This window comes from Rhinichthys klamathensis, unplaced genomic scaffold (genome assembly GCF_029890125.1).
Source record: "Rhinichthys klamathensis goyatoka isolate OS25496 unplaced genomic scaffold, OSU_Roscu_1.1 h1tg000041l_1, whole genome shotgun sequence".
Taxonomy (NCBI): Eukaryota; Metazoa; Chordata; class Actinopteri; order Cypriniformes; family Leuciscidae; genus Rhinichthys; species Rhinichthys klamathensis.
In genome coordinates this window covers 59,244-65,799 of record NW_026606588.1, presented here as the reverse complement: position 1 = coordinate 65,799, position 6,556 = coordinate 59,244, and positions in this window count along the sequence as shown.

The following is a 6,556-nucleotide window of genomic DNA, read 5'->3' as shown; positions in this document are numbered from 1 at the left end:
TTTAACAGTTAAAAAACTGATTGGAGCCAGCAGACGGTTAAAAAAAACTCCGATGACCGGCAGAGAGAGGGAGAGAGAGTGTGTGTGTGTCAGGTGTGTGAGGACAGGTGTGTGAGGATACAGGTGTGTGAGGATACAGGTGTGTGAGGATACAGGTGTGTGTCAGGATACAGGTGTGTGAGGATACAGGTGTGTGTCAGGATACAGGTGTGTGTGAGGATACAGGTGTGTGAAGGACAGGTGTGTGAGGATACAGGTGTGTGAGGATACAGGTGTGTGAGGATACAGGTGTGTGAAGGACAGGTGTGTGAGGATACAGGTGTGTGAAGGACAGGTGTGTGAAGATACAGGTGTGTGAGGATACAGGTGTGTGATGGACGGGTGTGTGAGAATACAGGTGTGTGAGGATACAGGTGTGTGAAGGACAGGTGTGTGAGGATACAGGTCTGTGAGGATACAGGTGTGTGAGGATACAGGTGTGTGAAGGACAGGTGTGTGAGGATACAGGTGTGTGAAGGACAGGTGTGTGAGGATACAGGTGTGTGAGGATACAGGTGTGGGTGTGTGAGGATACAGGTGTGTGAAGGACAGGTGTGTGAGGATACAAGTGTGTGAGGATACAGGTGTGTGAGGATACAGGTGTGTGAGGATACAGGTGTGTGAAGGATACAGGTGTGTGAGGATACAGGTGTGTGAAGGACAGGTGTGTAAAGGACAGGTGTGTGAGGATACAGGTGTGTGAGGATACAGGTGTGTGATGGACAGGTGTGTGAGGATACAGGTGTATGAAGGACGGGTGTGTGAGAATACAGGTGTGTGAGGATACAGGTGTGTGATGGACGGGTGTGTGAGAATACAGGTGTGTGAGGATACAGGTGTGTGAAGGACGGGTGTGTGAGAATACAGGTGTGTGAGGATACAGGTGTGTGATGGACGGGTGTGTGAGAATACAGGTGTGTGAGGATACAGGTATGTGAGGATACAGGTGTGTGAGGATATAGGTGTGTGAGGATACAGCAGGTGTGTGAAGGACAGGTGTGTGAGGATACAGGTGTGTGAGGATACAGGTGTGTGAGGATACAGGTGTGTGAGGATACAGGTGTGTGATGGACAGGTGTGTGAGGATACAGGTGTGTGAGGATACAGGTGTGTGAAGGACAGGTGTGTGAGGATACAGGTGTGTGAAGGACAGGTGTGTGAGGATACAGGTGTGTGAGGATACAGGTGTGTGAGGATACAGGTGTGTGATGGACAGGTGTGTGAGGATACAGGTGTGTGAGGATACAGGTGTGTGATGGACAGGTGTGTGAGGATACAGGTGTGTGAGGATACAGGTGTATGAAGGACGGGTGTGTGAGAATACAGGTGTGTGAGGATACAGGTGTGTGAAGGACGGGTGTGTGAGAATACAGGTGTGTGAGGATACAGGTGTGTGATGGACGGGTGTGTGAGAATACAGGTGTGTGAGGATACAGGTGTGTGATGGACGGGTGTGTGAGGATACAGGTGTGTGAGGATACAGGTGTGTGAGGATACAGGTGTGTGAGGATACAGGTGTGTGAAGAACAGGTGTGTGAGGATACAGGTGTGTGAGGATACAGGTGTGTGAGGATACAGGTGTGTGATTGACAGGTGTGTGAGGATACAGGTGTGTGAAGGACAGGTGTGTGAGGATACAGGTGTGTGAGGATACAGGTGTGTGATGGATAGGTGTGTGAGGATACAGGTGTGTGAGGATACAGGTGTGTGAAGGACAGGTGTGTGAGGATACAGGTGTGTGAGGATACAGGTGTGTGATGGATAGGTGTGTGAGGATACAGGTGTGTGAGGATACAGGTGTGTGATGGACGGGTGTGTGAGAATACAGGTGTGTGAGGATACAGGTGTGTGAAGGACAGGTGTGTGAGGATACAGGTGTGTGAGGATACAGGTGTGTGAGGATACAGGTGTGTGAAGGACAGGTGTGTGAGGATACAGGTGTGTGAAGGACAGGTGTGTGAGGATACAGGTGTGTGAGGATACAGGTGTGGGTGTGTGAGGATACAGGTGTGTGAAGGACAGGTGTGTGAGGATACAGGTGTGTGAGGATACAGGTGTGTGAGGATACAGGTGTGTGAAGGATACAGGTGTTTGAGGATACAGGTGTGTGAGAATGCAGGTGTGTGATGGACAAGTGTGTGAGGATACAGGTGTGTGAAGGACGGGTGTGTGAGAATACAGGTGTGTGAGGATACAGGTGTGTGATGGACAGGTGTGTGAGGATACAGGTGTGTGAAGGACAGGTGTGTGAGGATACAGGTGTGTGAGGATACAGGTGTGTGAGGATACAGGTGTGTGAAGGATACAGGTGTTTGAGGATACAGGTGTGTGAGAATGCAGGTGTGTGATGGACAAGTGTGTGAGGATACAGGTGTGTGAAGGACGGGTGTGTGAGAATACAGGTGTGTGAGGATACAGGTGTGTGATGGACAGGTGTGTGAGGATACAGGTGTATGAAGGACGGGTGTGTGAGAATACAGGTGTGTGAGGATACAGGTGTGTGATGGACGGGTGTGTGAGAATACAGGTGTGTGAGGATACAGGTGTGTGAAGGACGGGTGTGTGAGAATACAGGTGTGTGAGGATACAGGTGTGTGATGGACGGGTGTGTGAGAATACAGGTGTGTGAGGATACAGGTGTGTGAGGATACAGGTGTGTGATGGACAGGTGTGTGAGGATACAGGTGTGTGAGGATACAGGTGTGTGAGGATACAGGTGTGTGAGGATACAGGTGTGTGAAGGACAGGTGTGTGAGGATACAGGTGTGTGAGGATACAGGTGTGTGAGGATACAGGTGTGTGAGGATACAGGTGTGTGATGGACAGGTGTGTGAGGATACAGGTGTGTGATGGACAGGTGTGTGAGGATACAGGTGTGTGAGGATACAGCTGTGTGAGGATACAGGTGTGTGAAGGACGGGTGTGTGAGAATACAGGTGTGTGAGGATACAGGTGTATGAAGGACGGGTGTGTGAGAATACAGGTGTGTGAGGATACAGGTGTGTGAAGGACGGGTGTGTGAGAATACAGGTGTGTGAGGATACAGGTGTGTGAAGGACGGGTGTGTGAGAATACAGGTGTGTGAGGATACAGGTGTGTGATGGACGGGTGTGTGAGAATACAGGTGTGTGAGGATACAGGTGTGTGATGGACGGGTGTGTGAGGATACAGGTGTGTGAGGATACAGGTGTGTGAGGATACAGGTGTGTGAGGATACAGGTGTGTCAAGAACAGGTGTGTGAGGATACAGGTGTGTGAGGATACAGGTGTGTGAAGGACAGGTGTGTGAGGATACAGGTGTGTGAGGATACAGGTGTGTGATGGATAGGTGTGTGAGGATACAGGTGTGTGAGGATACAGGTGTGTGAAGAACAGGTGTGTGAGGATACAGGTGTGTGAGGATACAGGTGTGTGAGGATACATGTGTGTGGGGATACAGGTGTGTGAGGATACAGGTGTGTGAGGATACAGGTGTGTGAAGGACAGGTGTGTGAGGATACAGGTGTGTGAGGATACAGGTGTGTGAGGATACAGGTGTGTGAAGGACAGGTGAGTGAGGATACAGGTGTGTGAAGGACGGGTGTGTGAGGATACAGGTGTGTGAGGATACAGGTGTGTGAGGATACAGGTGTGTGATGGATAGGTGTGTGAGGATACAGGTGTGTGAGGATACAGGTGTGTGAAGGACAGGTGTGTGAGGATACAGGTGTGTGATGATACAGGTGTGTGAGGATACAGGTGTGTGAGGATACAGGTGTGTGAGGATACAGGTGTGTGAAGGACAGGTGTGTGAGGATACAGGTGTGTGATGATACAGGTGTGTGAGGATACAGGTGTGTGAGAATACAGGTGTGTGAGGATACAGGTGTGTGAAGGACAGGTGTGTGAGGATACAGGTGTGTGAGGATACAGGTGTGTGAGGATACAGGTGTGTGAGGATACAGGTGTGTGAGGATACAGGTGTGTGAAGGACAGGTGTGTGAGGATACAGGTGTGTGAGGATACAGGTGTGTGAGGATACAGGTGTGTGAAGGACGAGTGTGTGAGGATACAGGTGTGTGAGGATACAGCAGGTGTGTGAAGGACAGGTGTGTGAGGATACAGGTGTGTGAAGGACAGGTGTGTGAGGATACAGGTGTGTGAAGGACAGGTGTGTGAGGATACAGGTGTGTGAGGATACAGGTGTGTGAGGATACAGGTGTGTGAAGGACAGGTGTGTGAGGATACAGGTGTGTGAGGATACAGGTGTGTGAAGGACAGGTGTGTGAAGGACGGGTGTGTGATGGACAGGTGTGTGAAGGACGGGTGTGTGAGAATACAGGTGTGTGAGGATACAGGTGTGTGAAGGACGGGTGTGTGAGGATACAGGTGTGTGAGGATACAGGTGTGTGAGGATACAGGTGTGTGATGGACGGGTGTGTGAGGATACAGGTGTGTGAGGATACAGGTGTGTGAGGATACAGGTGTGTGTGAGGATACAGGTGTGTGAGGATACAGGTGTGTGAAGGACGGGTGTGTGAGGATACAGGTGTGTGAGGATACAGGTGTGTGAGGATACAGGTGTGTGAGGATACAGGTGTGTGAGGATACAGGTGTGTGAGGATACAGGTGTGTGAGGATACAGGTGTGTGAGGATACAGGTGTGTGTGGATACAGGTGTGTGAGGATACAGGTGTGTGAGGATACAGGTGTGTGAGGATACAGGTGTGTGTGAGGATACAGGTGTGTGAGGATACAGGTGTGTGAAGGACGGGTGTGTGAGGATACAGGTGTGTGAGGATACAGGTGTGTGAGGATACAGGTGTGTGAGGATACAGGTGTGTGAGGATACAGGTGTGTGAGGATACAGGTGTGTGAGGATACAGGTGTGTGAGGCAACAGGTGTGTGATGGACAGGTGTGTGAGGATACAGGTGTGTGAGGACACAGGTGTGTGAGGCAACAGGTGTGTGAGGATACAGGTGTGTGAGGATACAGGTGTGTGATGGACAGGTGTGTGAGGTTACAGGTGTGTGAGGATACAGGTGTGTGAGGATACAGTTGTGTGAGGATACAGGTGTGTGAGGATACAGGTGTGTGAGGATACAGGTGTGTGAGGATACAGGTGTGTGAGGATAAAGGTGTTTGAGGATACAGCAGGTGTGTGAAGGACAGGTGTGTGAGGATACAGGTGTGTGAAGGACAGGTGTGTGAGGATACAGGTGTGTGAAGGACAGGTGTGTGTGTGTGAAGGACAGGTGTGTGAGGATACAGGTGTGTGAAGGACAGGTGTGTGAGGATACAGGTGTGTGAGGATACAGGTGTGTGAGGATACAGGTGTGTGAGGATACAGGTGTGTGAAGGACAGGTGTGTGAGGATTCAGGTGTGTGAGGATACAGGTGTGTGAGGATACAGGTGTGTGAAGGACAGGTGTGTGAAGGACGGGTGTGTGATGGACAGGTGTGTGAAGGACGGGTGTGTGAGAATACAGGTGTGTGATGGACGGGTGTGTGAGAATACAGGTGTGTGAGGATACAGGTGTGTGAGGATACAGGTGTGTGAGGATACAGGTGTGTGATGGACGGGTGTGTGAGGATACGGGTGTGTGAGGATACGGGTGTGTGAGGATACGGGTGTGTGAGGATACGGGTGTGTGAGGATACAGGTGTGTGAGGATACAGCTGTGTGAGGATACAGGTGTGTGAGGATACAGGTGTGTGAGGATACAGGTGTGTGAGGATACAGGTGTGTGTGAGGATACAGGTGTGTGAGGATACAGGTGTGTGATTGACAGGTGTGTGAGGATACAGGTGTGTGAAGGACAGGTGTGTGAGGATACAGGTGTGTGAGGATACAGGTGTGTGAGGATACAGGTGTGTGAGGATACAGGTTTGTGATGGAAAGGTGTGTGAGGATACAGGTGTGTGTGGATACAGGTGTGTGAGGATACAGGTGTGTGAGGATACAGGTGTGTGAGGATACGGGTGTGTGAGGATACGGGTGTGTGAGGATACAGGTGTGTGAGGATACAGGTGTGTGAGGATACAGGTGTGTGAGGATACAGGTGTGTGAAGGACAGGTGTGTGAGGATACGGGTGTGTGAGGATACAGGTGTGTGAGGATACAGGTGTGTGAGGATACAGGTGTGTGAGGATACAGGTGTGTGAGGATACAGGTGTGTGAGGATACAGGTGTGTGAAGGACAGGTGTGTGAGGATACGGGTGTGTGAGGATACAGGTGTGTGAGGATACAGGTGTGTGAGGATACAGGTGTGTGAGGATACAGGTGTGTGAGGATACAGGTGTGTGAGGATACAGCTGTGTGAGGATACAGGTGTGTGAGGATACAGGTGTGTGAGGATACAGGTGTGTGAGGACAGGTGTGTGAGGATACAGGTGTGTGAGGATACAGGTGTGTGAAGGACAGGTGTGTGAGGACAGGTGTGTGAGGATTGCCAGCTCAGACATCTTAAAGCATCATGAAACCCCAAAACACATTTTTTTTGATGTGAACATCATGAAAACCCTCAAATACACT